The sequence below is a fragment of the Miscanthus floridulus genome, chromosome 9 (genome assembly GCF_019320115.1).
Source record: "Miscanthus floridulus cultivar M001 chromosome 9, ASM1932011v1, whole genome shotgun sequence".
In the NCBI taxonomy this organism is placed as follows: Eukaryota; Viridiplantae; Streptophyta; class Magnoliopsida; order Poales; family Poaceae; genus Miscanthus; species Miscanthus floridulus.
This window is the reverse complement of record NC_089588.1, coordinates 27,870,875-27,885,837: the sequence shown is the minus strand read 5'-3', so window position 1 is coordinate 27,885,837 and position 14,963 is coordinate 27,870,875. Positions and strand designations below refer to the sequence as shown.

The following is a 14,963-nucleotide window of genomic DNA, read 5'->3' as shown; positions in this document are numbered from 1 at the left end:
TGCTAAAAATTAGATAGCTATAAAATTAATAGATATTAGCTAGCTAATTTTTAGTTCTAATGGATCCCAACAGACTCTAATTATGACCACGGAGGATTTGACTCGACGGACATGTAATTACGCGAGAAACTGTGAGAACACTCCGCCAGATGGTGGGGCGCCCAGGCCGTCGCCAGCAGGCTCCTCCACGTCTACAGACCCATACCGGTTTGCACCTAGAAGGAGCGAGGACAGGGCCCGCGGGTGCCCTGTTGCGCGTCTCCTTCGGTGGCGGCAAGCACTGGTGCATCGGCGAGTTCTTCGCCTACCTCAAGAACAAGACAGTGTAAGTGCACGTCCTGTGGAACTTCGAGCTGGAGCTGGTGTCCCCATTCCCGGAGAACGAGTGGAACTCTATGGTGATCGGCCTGAAGGGCAAGCTGATCCTAGAGTACGCGAACCGCCTCTAGAAATGCTTTTCTATGGACGGTCAAAAGCCCGGCGCTATAAACGCCGTATTTTTACAACTGATGTATAGTGATGGTTTTTTGAACCCACTCTAAAGATCGATTTTGACCGCTAGTAAAAATTATTTCTGTACTAGTGAAGCTTGTCGTTGATGGCAACTAACACTACCCCAGATCTGGACATCACTGTCGGTTCAAAAACCCCCTTTACTGCCGGATTTTAAACCGACAGTGGCATACTGACAGTGATGAGGAGTTGACATCATTGTCGATTCTTAACAACCGACACTGATCTACAGGAAACAGTGTCGGTTTCTGGCTCCACCCAACAGTGATGGTTGCTTCAAGAGTGTCGGTTTTTGGCTCAAGCCAACAGTGTTGAGCAAGCCTACACTGTCGGTTTATGGCTCAAGCTGGCAGTGTTGATCTAGACAACACTATCGGTTGATGGCTCAAGCCGACAGTGTTGAACAAGACAACACTGTCGATTCATGGCTCAAGCCGACAGTGTTTTGCAAGACAACACTGTCGGTTTGTTGATAACCGGTAGTGTTTTGCAAGATAACATTGTCAGTTCATTGCTAACCGGTAGTGATGGCACATTCACATTTTATTGTTTTATAATTGATTTTAATTTATATTTTTTTGTGGAATCGGGTTTCGCTTTATATACGCTATGTAGACGACAGGTCCATCAATATGAAACATTACAAATGTTACGATTACAATTCAAATGTTCTTATCCACATCTCAATCCCTCAAAATAAAAAAGAAATGTTCTTGGACTTCACACATGCTTCTCAGACTTCTTACAATAATCTGGCGAGCCGCTCTAGGCCATACTGGTCCTTGTACCTCATGGATTGTGCAATGGAAAAATACTCTATCTTTTTCCAATACCTCGGCTATAATGAATTTTGTGAGCTTCGATTGCAGTGCGATGATCTCCATGTCTAACAGCCTTTGGTGGTTATATTTCTTGCGATGTCGTTCAAAAAAGATGATATCCAAAGAGGAACATTAAATCATTTTGTTGAATTATTAACATACATAAATGAAATGGGGACTATACACACCAACTTATCGACTTCTTCCAATTTCCCGCCGATGTAGTGAAGCATTGCCCATATTACATAAAACCCACATTCATTGTTTCCCGTCGGCTGTGACAGGTACTTCCCCTCCATATCGACAACCTTGAATGGGACCGGCGTCCCACCGATATGTCTTCTTCGGACACTGAGCAACATTAAAGGGAAAAACATTAGAAAGCGGTATGTGTGATTAGAAAATAATATGTTATTAGAATCGCTTACTAATTCAGCACTACCACCAGTGCATCCAGATGATGAACTGGTTTTTTCTTCGAGTCCCACACCTCGATCAGATTTTTGGCAAGATTGACACAAATGAAGACGAAATGGTTGCTACAATCACAGAATTCTAATTATCAAATAATCTTAACGAAAAAAGAAGCATAAAATTAAAAGCCAAGAACACATACTCGCAGTTGTAGGCTAGAAGTATGTGGGTTTTCTTCTTCATCGTGAATTCGTCGAAAACAGCAATCAATCTCAGTTTTAGGTCTTCCACGTCATATCCATAGAGACCTAGACATGTCCTCTCATTGACTCGCAAGGGGTCCAAGAAGCCTATGTAACCCCATTTGTTCTTTAGAATGCAAAATTTTGCTATACACCTACATAAAATCATGGAAAGTGCTTAAAAGTTAATAATTTGTCTTGAGAGAGTAGTTAATTGTAATATCGTGCGTGTAGGGTACTTACATAGTCCATAGCGTCAACATTTGAACATCGAGAGAGCGTTTCTGGTATAGCTGAAACAAGCACTCCCACTCGACATTGAACTTCTCTTCGTCGGGATAATGGAAAACATGTGGCGAACGGATAATAACCTCAAAACCAAAGTCGTCCGTCTCTGTTGCTTGAGCCATGTAATATTCATGTAACTGGCGCATATATGTTGTTAGATTTTTATACTCCTCATCGGGAACCAAAAGATTGCCCCTTTCATACTTCATTGCCGGTGTTGTCGTCCCTTGTACATCATAATAGATGGTCGCGACCTCTTCCATGGTTAATCCTACATTGTCTTCGACATACTTCTATATGTTCCTTAAATCTTTATTGTGTATTTCTTCGTCTCTTGTTGTAGCGTATTTATTCTGTGTTTGCCTTTCGAATTCGGACTTCAACAAATACGAAGGCTCATCACTGCCGGTCTCATCACTGCCAGATTTGTGAGAACCGGCAGTGATGTACCTTCACTGCCAGTTATGAGTTTGAAAATGAAAAAAATGATTGGTGCTGGGCTAAAACCGGCAGTGAAGGACCACATCACTGTCGGTTTTTGGCTTGAACCGGTAGTGTTTTGGCGGGCACTCATCACTACCGGTTTAAGCCAAGAGCCGACAGTGATTGGGCACTATCATTGTCGGTTCTAGCCAAGAACCGACGGTGATAAGCCTACAACACAAAAAGGCTGCAGCCGTCGTCTCCTTCCTCTTCTCTTCCATCCCGAGAACAGACACGCGCATATGGACCCTTCCCTCCATTGTTGTGGCTGCTCTTCACCATGAAGCTAGTGCTTGGATTTTGAAGAATGGCTTGATCTTTTTTCTTTAAGGTTAGTAACAAACATTTACTCCTTTGATTTTGTTGCTTAATTAGCTTCATTTTGATGGCTACATTGCTTGATTCTTATTCTAGTTCTTTCTCCATTCTAGAGAGCACTTTTCCAATTGGACATTTGTGTAAGGCTCAAATTATGGTGAATCCATCATCCAAAAGGTTGGTGTCTATGAACATATTTAAATTCCTAGCTAATTATTCCATGGTGGTCAAGATCATCATTGTTAGTATGTGATGCTATAATTAGTTCTTAGAAGTAGAGTAGAATAGTTGTTCTTCAATATTGTGCAATAATTGTTTTTTACTACGATTTTCAATTTACAAGGCCGGGGCTACCAATTTCAATTTTTCAATAATTAGTGTACAATAATGTTTTCCAAAAATGGTACTTTCGAGCTACAATTGTTGTTCATGAAGCTCGATTTCCTATTAATTCTTTATAATTACTGTCTCAATATTTTTTTGTGTAGAGATGGATCGAGAGTGGATGCATCTATCCCGAACGGACAAGCGGTACATGCACGGCGTCAACCAGTTTATCACTGATGCTAAAGCCCATGCTGGGAATGGAAATCCTATCTTCTGCCCATGCAAAGATTGCAAGAATCATAGAAACTTTCGTTAAATTAAGTCTATACGATCGCACTTGATTACCAGGGGGTTCATGCCAAACTATACGATATGGACTATGCATAGCGAGGTTGGTGTGAATGTTCTGTAGGGAAATGATGATGATAAGGACATGCCTGATGTAGCCATCCACGATGCTGACGAGGAACCCGGTGTCAACACGGAACCTATGGCCACAGTTAATAATGTGTTTAGGAACACGCTAGCTAACGACACCGAGGATAACGATGGCATTTCTTAGCTGCTACGTAATGTAGAGACTGGATGTCTTAGTGAAAGACAGCTGAGAAAGCTAGAGAAAATGAGACAAGATGACAAAACACCATTGTATAGGAATTGTCCAATGAGCAAACTGGAAGCCGACATCATGCTGTTAGAGTTCAAATCGACAAATAGATTGAGCGATAAAGGCTTCGATCAGTTGTTAGGTATAATAAGAAAAATGCTCCTAGAAAAAAATAAGTTATTAGAAAAGACATACTTGGCCAAGCAAATGATCTGCCCCATCGGCCTCGAGGTTGAAAAAATCCATGCGTGTTCCAATGATTGCATATTGTACCGTGGAGAAAAATACAAAGACTTGGACAAGTGCCCCAAGTGTGAAGCTCCACGGTACAAGGAAGGGCTATCAGATGAGGGTACCAAGACCAGAGGAGGTCCCGTAAAGCCGTTTGGTATTTCCCTATAGCTCCCCGGGTGCATAGGCTGTTTGCATGTGCAAAGTCAGCCAAGCTGTTGCGCTGGCATGGCGAAGAACGTAAGAAAGATATAATGATGAGGCACCCCACCGATGGGCATGACTGGAGGACTATCAATATTATATTCTCTAAGGACATCGGTGGAGAGGTAAGGCACCTTTGGTTTGCTTTGAGCATAGATGGGATGAATCCTTTCGACCAGGTTAGAAGCAATCATAACACCTGGCCAAGGACGCTCTATATATACAACCTTCCACCTTGGGTCTGTATAAAGTGGTCGTACATCCAGATGCCACTACTAATCCAAGGGCCAAGACAACCTGGGAATGACATCGATGTATTTCTAGAACCAGTGATCGATGAACTAGTGGAGATGTTTGAAAAGGGTATGCCGGATGTTTGGGACAAGTACAAAAAGGAACATGTCACGATCAAGGGAGTACTTATCGCTACAATCACCGACCTACCAGGTCGAGGTTCATTGTTTGGAGAGAAGACAAAAGGCTATACTAGATGTGTCGAGGGCTTGGATGACACCGATGTGGTAAATCTGCCAAATAACTCAAAGATAGTTTATATGGGACACCATAGGTTCCTACCTAAGGATCACCCTTACCACAAGAACATAAAAGATTTCAACGATACTATTGAGAAACGCTTAGCTCCAAAATATCGAGACAGGCCTACGATACTTCGAGAACTCAACAAACTGGAGGTTGTCCTTGGGAAGGGGGACAATGCAGTAGCAGCGCCTGATGGGAGCGTTTGGAAGAAAAAATTAGTTTTCTAGAAACTACCTTACTGGCCATTTCTGAGTGTACACCACTGTCTTGATCCCATGCACATCACTAAAAATGTGTGTGCTAACACTCTTAACACCTTGATGGACACCAGGGGGACATCGAAGGATTCACTAGCCACACGCCTAGACATGCAACACTTTGGAATCAGGAAGGAGCTGCATCCCATGGAGCTAGAGAATGGTTAGTTTGAACTTTCGGTTGCGTCATGGACATTGAAGAAGGAAGAAAAACGTGTGCTTATTTCTTTCTTCAATGAACTCAAAGTCCCGACGGGCTACTGTGTGAACCCGAAGAGGCTAGTGAACATGAGAGAACTCAAGTTCAACTATGGCCCTATGAAGGCCCATGACTGTCATGTCATTATGACTTAGCTGCTCCCTATTGCCCTACGTGGTATCCTCCCCCCAAAGGTCCACACCCCAATCATAAAGCTTTGCTCGTTCTTCAACGCGATCTCAAAAAAGATCATTGATGTGTCCACGCTAGAGCAGCTGCAGCGGGACATAGACGAAACTCTCGTTAGGCTTGAGATGCATTTCTCGCCGACTTACTTTGATATCTCATTGCATCTGCTCATTCATCTTGTTGACCAAATTAGAGCCCTTGGCCCAATATACCTGCATCAGATGTTCCCTTTTGAAAGATTGATGAAAGTTTTCAGGAGGTATGTTAGGAACAGATTCAGGCTAGAAGGGGGCATGGTTGAACGATTCTCAATGGAGGAGGACATTAAGTTCTACACATATTATCTGAACATCAAAAGGGTTGGAGTTCCAGAACCTCGTCATGATGGAAGACTACGTGGCAAAGGAACGATCGGGGAGAAATCTATTACAGTAGACGACCCTGTTTCTTTCGAACAGGCATAGTTCGCTGTTCTCCAGCAAGCCAAGGGTGTGATGCCATACATTGACGAGCATAGGCAATTGCTGCAAACTCTTTTTCGCTACCAGTGGGTCTGGCTCAAGGAAATCAACACTGACAGCAAAGGGTTCACTACCATTGATCTCACTAAGACCACATACAAAGACAACCCCTTCGTCCTTGCAAGAGATGTTATTCAAGTCTTCTATGCAAGGGACAACAAGACAAAAAGAAAGCTAAAAGTAGTCCTAGAAGAGAAAAGAAAGATTGTCGGTGTTGATGGAGTGATGGACGAAGAAGACTACATGGACTATCAGGAAATGCCTCCATTCGGGGCGAACGTACCCCTACCTATCCTTCAAGAGGGTGACAAACCTGCTTACGTATGAATTGATCACAATGAGACCCTCATTGTTGATGCACCTAAAGATAGTAAGATTATTGTTAACTATGTAATCATTATGCAGACGTTATATCAGTAATTTGCACTGAATATTTAATTTATATTTTATGCGCATCTCTGCAATTTAATTATTGACTATTTAATCAAATATTAAGATGATGTTCACAAACACTATTATTTGATAATTATATACCATTAATTAATTATCATAGAATTAAATAATCAAGATACAAATTTTTGTGTTATTTTAGAATATAAACTAACTGCATTATTTCTATTAATAAATAAATAAAGAAAAGCAAACTAAGCGAACTCCCTATCTTAGCTCAGCGGTTAAGGCCGCGCACTCTGTACTTTGAGACCCGCGCTCGAATCCCAGGCGGGCCAAACTTTTTTGATTTTGCATTTATTATTTAGTGGTCGTTCAGTAGGTTACATCTATTGTCGACCATTCTTTCGGTATTGTGAGGCACGAGAGAGTGCACTCATACGGGCATTGGACTTCAAAGATACAAGCGGATACATAATCCGTGACATCAATTACCATATATGGCTACAGAGGTATGTTAGTGTGCGTGGCCCGATCGATCATGGCAGTGATTCTGATAGTAGTTAATGTTTATTTAGCTAGATTTTTAAGATCGTAGTTTAATTGGGTTCTAATTTTAATATATACGGCTTTGTGTGTTTAATTATTGTCATGCATGTAATTCGTGTAACATTTGTTGAAAAACTAGAAATATACATTCCGGTGTCGTATTGGTCTCAAAATTATTCTCAGGCTTGCATGTGCCACGTGTGAAGGAAGCACCAAGTTTGGGATTTTCCAGAGATGGTTTGCTACTTTGTGAGGTTTAATTGAATTTCCGCGCGACGACACCTATTAATTATAGGTTGAACTGAGTCTACCCATGAAAAGATCCGGAATGGTGTCAAACTTTTACACAGGCTCTAATGTGCCCTAGGGATAAGAATTTTGTGGAGGTGGATGAAAAAATCTATTGGGTCCAAGATGAAATTCACCCTCTTTTGTCTCATTTGGCACAGACAAAAATATAATAAATAAAAAATGATCAGAAAAACCTCAGATCCTGTGTGAGGTCTTAATTTGGTTGTACATGCTCGCCAAAAAAATTTCAAGTCATTTCGACATAGGCGGAGTATACATGCTTCACAGAGGTATATTTGTCTTTTCATCGAACCTTGACTATACACATATGTTATCAAGGTTTCTGTGGTTCATAGATATTCCGGTGTCATATTGGTCTCATAATTATTCTTAGGCTTGCACGTGCCACGTGTGAAGGAAACACCAAGTTTCGGATTTTTCGGAGATAGTTTGCTACTTTCTGAGGTTTAATTGAATTTTTGCGCGACAACACCGTTTCATTATAGGTTGAACTGAGTCTACCCACGAAAAGATCTAGAATGGTGCCAAACTTTTACACAGGATCTAATGTGCCCTAGGGATAAGAATTTGTGGAGGTGGATGAAAAAATCTATTGGGTCCAAGATGAAATTAACCCTCTTTTGTCTCATTCGGCATAGAGAAAAATATAATAAATAAATAAATAAATGATCAAAAAACCTTAGATCCTGTGTGGGGTCTTAATTTGGGTGTACATGCTTGTCAAAAAAAATCAAGCCATTTCGAAATAGGTGGAGTATACATGCTTCACAGAGGTATATGTGCCTTTTCATTGAACCATGACTATACACATAGGTTATCAAGGTTTCTGTGGTTCATACGTATTCCGGTGTCGTATTGGTCTCAAACTTTTTCTTAGGCTTGCACGTGCCACGTGCGAAGGAAACACCTAGTTTGGGATTTTTCGGAGATGGTTTGCTACTTTCTAAGGTTTAATTGAATTTCCACGCGACGACACCCATTAATTATATGTTGAACTGAGTCTATCCATGAAAAGATCCGAAATGGTGCCAAACTTTTACATAGGCTCTAATGTGCTCTAAGGATAAAAATTTTGTGAAGGTGGATGAAAAAATCTACAGGGTCCAAGATAAAATTCCCCCTCTTTTGTCTCATTCAGCACACAGAAAAATATAATAAATAAAAAATGATTAGAAAAAAACTAAGATCCTTTGTGAGATCTTAATTTGGGCGTACAAGCTTACCAAAAAAATTTCAAGCCATTTCAACATAGGAATACATATGCTTCTATTTATTCAGTATATAAAAGAATTTTTTTAATATATATAAACATCACTGTCGGTTTCAAAAAACCGGCAGTGATGAGAAGAAACCGATAGTGATGCTGGTTATTCCTGTAGGTTTATTTTGAAAAATGGCAGTGATATATAAAAAATTAAAAAAAATTATGCCAGCCCTCGGGTTTGAGCTCGGGTCTCGGGCTGCAGAGTTCAGAGACTTAACTGCTGCATTAGTATAGGATGTGTGCCAAGGTTTATTTATTTTTTCTTTTTGACCTTAAGACCGCTTAATAAATTATAAAATTAAACAAAAAAAATTGAGCCGCCCAGGATTCGAACATGAGTATCAGGGTCTTAACCGTTGAGCCAGTAGGAGGTATTCGAAAGAAGTGAAAAAGATAACTTACTTATGCGGGAACCGCTACACGACAATCACTGTTGGTTTAAAGAATGGCCTGGCAGTGATATTTCTACATCACTATCGGTTTAGACTTACAACCGGCAGTGATATACCCCCATCACTATCATTTTATAATTACAACCGACAGTGATGAGGTCTGGTATAAAAGCCCAGCGCGGGTTGAAATTATCCAAATTTCAACCCCGCGCCAACCGTCCCTAGCTCCGCGCTCCTCTTCTTTGACGCCGATGCCCGTGCACTGCCCCATGCTGGAGCACCCGTCCACCGCCTCCCGCGCCACCGTTCCTAGCCCCGCGCTCCTCTTCTTCGACGTCGACGCCCGTGCACCGCCCCCTGCCAAAGCACCCATCCACCGCCCCCGCGCTACCATTCCTAGCCCCGTGCTCCTCTTCTTCGACGACGACGCCCGTGCACCGCCCCACACCGGAGCACTCCCCACGCCGTCCACCGCCCCACGCCGAAGCACCGCCGAGGCCTTCAGGAGCGCGCGGACAGCTGCTTTTGCACCCCCACGGTGAGTGCGTGGCTCACTGCCAGCTAAATGTTTGATGAAATGCCCCACGGTTGTTGTCTTCCCAATAGTAACCAATTCCTATTCGATTGAGTTACATGATGTTACTCCTTGGTTTAGCTATCCTTGTATGTATATAATGTTACATAAACCAGTTAGTTTTTCCCTAAAGAGATTATGCTACCTACTAATTTGTTGAGGACCTAGTAATCATGGCCCTAAACTGTTTAAGAACCATTGGTGTTATTTGCATGTTGTCGCAACAAGTTATTCCCTCGAGTCACAGCTAAGTGACCTTTTGCACTGTGCGCAGTCTAAGTATTTAAACATTGATCATCAACACCTCTTGACATAGTTAGATTAAATATATGACAATGATATGAGCATATCTATCTCGAATAGTAGTTGCATAATGTTATGATATCTCTGTACTTTGTAATTATTGCAAGCAATGGAAACTAGCAGTCTAAGGTACACGTTAATGACTGTGGACGTCTTATTTGTGACGGTAGGGAGTGTTCTGTTTGTGTAAGAGTTAGATAAGAATTTCTGCTCTTGCTTAAGCAATGATGGATTATTGTCAAATGTGTACATGTATAATCGCAATAGGTAGATTGTTAATTGATTTTGATGGAATGTATAGCATGCTTAAAAAAGGCATCTATAGATGTTTGTTCCAGAAAAAAAAGTTAAAAACAACTTTTAAAATTGGCTCGGCAGCCGCAACAAGTATGATTACTAAACCACATTGATCTTCGAATACTAAATAGTCCAATTATTGAGGTAATTTTTTATCATGTCAAGGATAAAGAACATTAAATAGATTTAGTTTGGCCATATAACTTGAATTATAACTCTTGTTCAGTGAGTTACCATTACCACTTACCACATGCCTAATTTACTTAAATGTATGGGCAACCATGGCATGGTATGTAGTGCATGTTGGTCATATGCCTGGGATTTATCGAACCTGGGAAGGTTGCTATGCTCAAGTCAATCACTACCCTGGTAATTTGCACAAAAAATACAACACAGAAGCTAAAGCTTTGAGGGCCTACTATAGTCATCCGGCCTACCTTGCAAACCATGGGCAACTAGCCTACTATGGTCCAATGAATGCAAACCATGGCCATCCGCTGGCACTAGAGATCAAAGAGAAGCCACCCGCCGGAGATGTGAAGATTAGGAGAATTGCTCCTTGGTCTTGGAAAGATGTCATGCTTTTATTTATGGCTATGATCATCGCTTTTCTTATTTGAAAGTTGATGTAGGCTTAGTTTCGTAGAATAGTAGGTGGACTTTGTTGTATGTGGTCAATCAAACAATGAATTTGTTCTAGGTGAACATATGCTATTATTTGACTTTGTTGTATGTGAACTTATTATTAGACTTTGCATTAAACATATTATATATATATGAACATATGCTATTAGTAGTTGTCTGTGGCCAAAACTAACCATGATCGTGTCATAGCCATGACTCATCGTCGCATGTTACCCCATCGCTGAAGAACAGATCAGCAACAAGAAGCGGCTGATATCGCTAGGACGAGAGAGCCGCATGATCCGACAAACGGTGATGGTGTCAATCAGGTCAGTGAGAACGAGCAACCATGGACCCCATCTGGCCTGCTCGATCTGGGTCAAAATGACCAAGATGACCAGGTAACTTTGGTATCATGTGACTATGTAGCCACATATGCTAATCAATTGAGAGGGTCATAGCTTACTTGGTGTCTCTAGAAGGAGCCTCCACCGGCCGAGGAGCCAGAGGGTTCGGGTAGCAGGAAGGCTAGATCCAAGTGAGGCGTGTCAAAGATTCCTGTTGGTAGGAATGCACACTGGCACATTACTGAGTTCGATGAATTCAGGGATCCACTCGCACCGCCTATAGCTTTGACCAAATGCAAGACTATCCTCGGGTTACTTGTTAGGGACTTCATCCCGATTAAGTACAAGAAGTGGATTGGGAAAGATGATGACCGGTGGAGGGTTCCCAAAAGCGAGAAGGATTACATATGGGATGTCAAGATCCTAGAGTATTTCACTTTCCCAGCCAAGTATGACAGGGAGTTAGTCAAGAAAAAAAGCAAAAGAAATCATGGGGACATGCTTCAAGAATTTCAAGGGGACATTGTATAAGAATTTTGTCCTCCAAAATAAAGAACCAAATTTCGATGGTGGACAGTTTAGCAAGCACAAGGACTTCTGGTAGGATTTCGATTAATACAGGTTATCCGAGGAGTACTTAGAACTGAGCAGGAAGAATAAGGAGAATTCACAGAAAGCGATGAATCCTCATCATCTTGGCTCTCATGGCTACGCCAAAAAGATGCTAGAATTTAAAGCAGAACTTCAAAAGATGGATCGCCTTGCTGAGGAAGGCATTGAGGTTGAGACCGCCGATTGGGAGCCCAGATCGGTATTATACTGTATGGGGAGAAATGTACGACACACCGAGGACAGGAGCTTTAGCTCCTCAAATCAACCCATGAGCGAACTCATCCAGAGGATCTCCTAAGTAACTGAGGAGGTGAGGCAAGGGACTCGCACTTCTAATAGGGAGAAAGACGTGCTCACCCAAGCACTCGAAACCAAGGAGCACCCTGGTCGCACTAGAGGAACCGGTATTGTTCCTTGGAAACTAGCATTCCCCCAAGAATCTAACACTTACCGGAGCCGCTCGAGGGGTAGAGCGGAACAGGAGGTAGAGTATTTGAGGAGACTAAAAGAGATAGAAGACAGAATGGAAACATGGATTGAGGTGACCGTTGAAGCGCGAGTCGAGCAAATTTTGCTGTCCAAAGGGTCAGTAGTACCACAAAACCCTACTTCTACTACCTTTAGCCCACAGTTTAGGGGTCGCAGCAGATGCAGATCGACCCCGCTCAACGAAGAAGAGGAAAATGTGCCTCATCCGGTGGACGACATCACTGAACCCGTCAATGTCAGGTTGTACATCCGTTAGGAATGGACAAAGGACAAGGTGGAGCTCAGCCAGGCCTGGCCTATGGTAGATAGGACAATTAATGGCTGCCCAATTCCACTGGGGTACGCTTGCGTCACCATTGATAGAATACTTGATAAGAAGTTTAACAAGATACCCATTGAGTACCCCGTAGCGGAAGATAGGCCAAAACTTGGTCAAAACAAGGGCTCTCAAGTGGACTAGCGCAAGTGCTTCATTAAGCTTGACCATCAATTGTCCTCTGATGACGATGATCACTCACCATCTTCCAACAGAGATCACTCCCCTCCTCATCCAGAGCCATCACCCTCGAGAAGACAGAGGTCTCATTCTATTCCTCCTCGTCCGACTCCATCTTCATCAGCCCTGAGAAAAGAGACTCCTCCTCCTCCTCCTCCTCCTCCCCCTCCTCCTCCATCTTCATCAGCGCCAGGAAAACAGAATTCTCATCGTCATCCTCCTCCTCCTCCTCCTCCTCCACCTCAACCCAAAACAAGATCAAGGACATTCTCGCAGTCGCAGAAAAGGTCCTTGGATTCAGTCGCTAATGCTCCCAAAGTGGACCAACAGAAAAGAAAAAAGCCGTTCAGTGGTAGCGTTACCATCTTGATGAAAGAAAAATTTACAGCACACATCTCAAAGGAAGATTGTGTTAGTTTCTTCAATCTCCATTTTTGTTGAAGTCCGAATTCAAAAGGCAAACATAGAATAAATACGCTACAACAAGAGATGAAGAAATACACAATAAAGATTTAAGGAACATACAGAAGTACGTTGAAGACAACCCAGGATTAACCATGGAAGAGGTCACGACCATCTATTATGATGTACAAGGGACGACAACACCGGCAATGAAGTATGAAAGGGGCAATCTTTTGGTTCCCGATGAGGAGTATAAAAATCTAACAACATATATGCGCCAATTGCATGAATATTATATGGCTCAAGCAATAGAGACGAACGACTTTGGTTTTGAGGTTATTATCCATTCGCCACATGTTTTCCATTATCCTAAAGAAGAGAACACTACTAGAGAACAGACTTTAGAACGATGTCCCAATTTGGCATTAGCCTCGGCATTTTTTGCCCCCGGGACTAAAGGACCCTTTAGTCCCGGTTGGTAATACCAACCGGGACTAAAGGTCCCTACCCAACGGTCGTCCGCGGGGCAGGGGCCTTTAGTCCCGGCTGGTATTACCAGCCGGGACTTACCAACCGGGACTAAAGGTAAACCTTTAGTCCCGGCTGGTAATACCAGCCGGGACTAAAGCTTTTAGTCCCGGTTTGGGTGATGCCCCGGGAATAAAGATTAATCTTTAGTCCCGGTTTGGACCCCTAACCGGGACTAATAATCCCGGCCTATAATTCAGCTCATTTCTTCCTCCCCGAGCCCGAGCCATTCCATTCAAACTCACTGCCTCTGTTTTTCAGCTTGCTGTTGTTCTTGCTCTCTCCCCCTCCATTGGTGTTGCTCTTTGATTTTGGAGGTAACAAACTTAATCCTCTTATGTTTTATCAGTAGCTTATCTCATTTTGCGATGTAGATGCATGTGTAACTTTATATGTTGGACTTTATTATGATTTTATATGTAAACTTAGAAAATTGTAGAAAATCCGTACTAGTTGAACTTGCGGACCGTGTTCAAGTCGGCGAGCATGTTCTCTGCCGAGCGGTAATGGACGTCAAGGAGGAGCTTTGATTCTACGAGGGAGAGCGGCAACGGTCGTGGAAGACCGTGTTCCCTTTCTCATAGAATCGGAGCTCTTCCTTGGTCTAGTACGGTGCCATCCGGTGGAGAAATGCTCGCCGAGTTGATCACGTAAGCAAGGTCAACTAGTACGGATGGTTATTTATTGAAACATGTTTTTGAGCTATAATTTGATGGATATTTGATAACTTCAGACCTACAAATGTCATCTACAAATGTTACTATCCTCGGCAACCTAAACGTCCGCGAGCTCGCCGATATCGAGCAGGTCACTTAGAATTATTTTTTTCATGAAATGAACTACTTAGAAATCATGCCTTTTTTTAGAATTAAATTTTCCATGAAATGAAAAACTTAGTAAATAGTTAGAAAATTATAGAAAATCCGTACTAGTTGAACTTGCGGACCGTGTTCAGCTCGGCCAACATGTTCTCTGCCGAGCGGTAACGGACATCAAGGAGGAACTTTGATGCTACGAGGGAGAGCTGCAACGGTCGTGGAAGACCGTGTTCCCTTTCTCGTAGAATCGGAGCTCTTCCTTGGCCAAGTACGGTGCCGTCCGGTGGAGAAATGCTGGCCGAGATGATCACGTAAGCAAGGTCAACTAGTACGGGTGGTTATTTATTGAAACATGTGAAATCCGTACTAGTTTTGTTTAAATATATCATTTTAGAAAATATGAAATTTACAC

The 14,963-nt window shown here is 42.4% G+C and overlaps 1 protein-coding gene across 1 annotated transcript in view; it reads right to left on the bottom strand.

Moving 5' to 3' along the window:
* The window catches only part of LOC136479544 (probable catabolite repression protein creC), a 194,914-nt gene that overhangs the window by 175,067 nt on the left and 4,884 nt on the right, over positions 1–14,963 (bottom strand). The window lies entirely within an intron of this gene.